Below are 2,500 nucleotides of genomic sequence, written 5' to 3' on the forward strand. Positions count from 1 at the left end.
CGAAGCGCGAGGCAGCACCGTCCCTGCTATACGAAAGCCCCATCCAGCCCTGTGCCACCCGGGGGGTTCCAGGGTGCTGAGATGGCTGACATTTTGCTCCGCTCACGACGGTCACCGCGCCACACAAGAACAGCCCAAAAACAGGCCAAAACAGCCCAAAAACGGGCCAAAACTGGCCATTTTTGGCTGCGCGAGCGAGCGGCGAGCGGCGAACAGCGAGCGAAGCGAGAGGCAGCACCGTCCCTGCTATACGAAAGCCCCATCCAGCCCTGTGCCACCCGGGGGGTTCCAGGGTGCTGAGATGGCTGACGTTTTGCTCCGCTCACGACGGTCACCGCACCACGCAAGAACAGGCCAAAAACTGGCCAAAACAGCCCAAAAACGGGCCAAAACTGGCCATTTTTGGCTGCGCGAGCGAGCGGCGAGCGGCGAACAGCGAGCGAAGCGAGAGGCAGCACCGTCCCTGCTATACGAAAGCCCCATCCAGCCCTGTGCCACCCGGGGGGTTCCAGGGTGCTGAGATGGCTGACGTTTTGCTCCGCTCTCGACGGTCACCGCGCAATGCAAGAACAGGCCAAAAACTGGCCAAAACGGCCCAAAAACGGGCCAAAACTGGCCATTTTTGGCTGCGCGAGCGGCGAGCGGCGGACAGCGAGCGAAGCGAGAGGCAGCACCGTCCCTGCTATACGAAAGCCCCATCCAGCCCTGTGCCACCCGGGGGGTTCCAGGGTGCTGAGATGGCTGACGTTTTGCTCCGCTCTCGACGGTCACCGCGCAATGCAAGAACAGGCCAAAAACTGGCCAAAACGGCCCAAAAACGGGCCAAAACTGGCCATTTTTGGCTGCGCGAGCGAGCGGCGAGCGGCGGACAGCGAGCGAAGCGAGAGGCAGCACCGTCCCTGCTATACGAAAGCCCCATCCAGCCCTGTGCCACCCGGGGGGTTCCAGGGTGCTGAGATGGCTGACGTTTTGCTCCGCTCTCGACGGTCACCGCGCAATGCAAGAACAGGCCAAAAACTGGCCAAAACGGCCCAAAAACGGGCCAAAACTGGCCATTTTTGGCTGCACGAGCGAGCGGCGAGCGGCGGACAGCGAGCGAAGCGAGAGGCAGCACCGTCCCTGCTATACGAAAGCCCCATCCAGCCCTGTGCCACCCGGGGGGTTCCAGGGTGCTGAGATGGCTGACGTTTTGCTCCGCTCTCGACGGTCACCGCGCAATGCAAGAACAGGCCAAAAACTGGCCAAAACGGCCCAAAAACGGGCCAAAACTGGCCATTTTTGGCTGCACGAGCGAGCGGCGAGCGGCGGACAGCGAGCGAAGCGAGAGGCAGCACCGTCCCTGCTATACGAAAGCCCCATCCAGCCCTGTGCCACCCGGGGGGTTCCAGGGTGCTGAGATGGCTGACGTTTTGCTCCGCTCTCGACGGTCACCGCGCAATGCAAGAACAGGCCAAAAACTGGCCAAAACGGCCCAAAAACGGGCCAAAACTGGCCATTTTTGGCTGCACGAGCGAGCGGCGAGCGGCGGACAGCGAGCGAAGCGAGAGGCAGCACCGTCCCTGCTATACGAAAGCCCCATCCAGCCCTGTGCCACCCGGGGGGTTCCAGGGTGCTGAGATGGCTGACGTTTTGCTCCGCTCTCGACGGTCACCGCGCAATGCAAGAACAGGCCAAAAACTGGCCAAAACGGCCCAAAAACGGGCCAAAACTGGCCATTTTTGGCTGCACGAGCGAGCGGCGAGCGGCGGACAGCGAGCGAAGCGAGAGGCAGCACCGTCCCTGCTATACGAAAGCCCCATCCAGCCCTGTGCCACCCGGGGGGTTCCAGGGTGCTGAGATGGCTGACGTTTTGCTCCGCTCTCGACGGTCACCGCGCAATGCAAGAACAGGCCAAAAACTGGCCAAAACGGCCCAAAAACGGGCCAAAACTGGCCATTTTTGGCTGCACGAGCGAGCGGCGAGCGGCGGACAGCGAGCGAAGCGAGAGGCAGCACCGTCCCTGCTATACGAAAGCCCCATCCAGCCCTGTGCCACCCGGGGGGTTCCAGGGTGCTGAGATGGCTGACGTTTTGCTCCGCTCTCGACGGTCACCGCGCAATGCAAGAACAGGCCAAAAACTGGCCAAAACGGCCCAAAAACGGGCCAAAACTGGCCATTTTTGGCTGCGCGAGCGAGCGGCGAGCGGCGGACAGCGAGCGAAGCGAGAGGCAGCACTGTCCCTGCTATATACGAAAGCCCCATCCAGCCCTGTGCCACCCGGGGGGTTCCAGGGTGCTGAGATGGCTGACGTTTTGCTCCGCTCACGACGGTCACCGCACCACGCAAGAACGGACCAAAAACAGGCCAAAACAGCCCAAAAACGGGCCAAAACTGGCCATTTTTGGCTGAGCGAGCGAGCGGTGAGCGGCGAACAGCGAGCGAAGCGAGAGGCAGCACCGTCCCTGCTATACGAAAGCCCCATCCAGCCCTGTGCCACCCGGGGGGTTCCAGGGTGCTGAGA

This window comes from Musa acuminata, unplaced genomic scaffold, assembly GCF_036884655.1.
Source record: "Musa acuminata AAA Group cultivar baxijiao unplaced genomic scaffold, Cavendish_Baxijiao_AAA HiC_scaffold_425, whole genome shotgun sequence".
Lineage (NCBI taxonomy): Eukaryota > Viridiplantae > Streptophyta > Magnoliopsida > Zingiberales > Musaceae > Musa > Musa acuminata.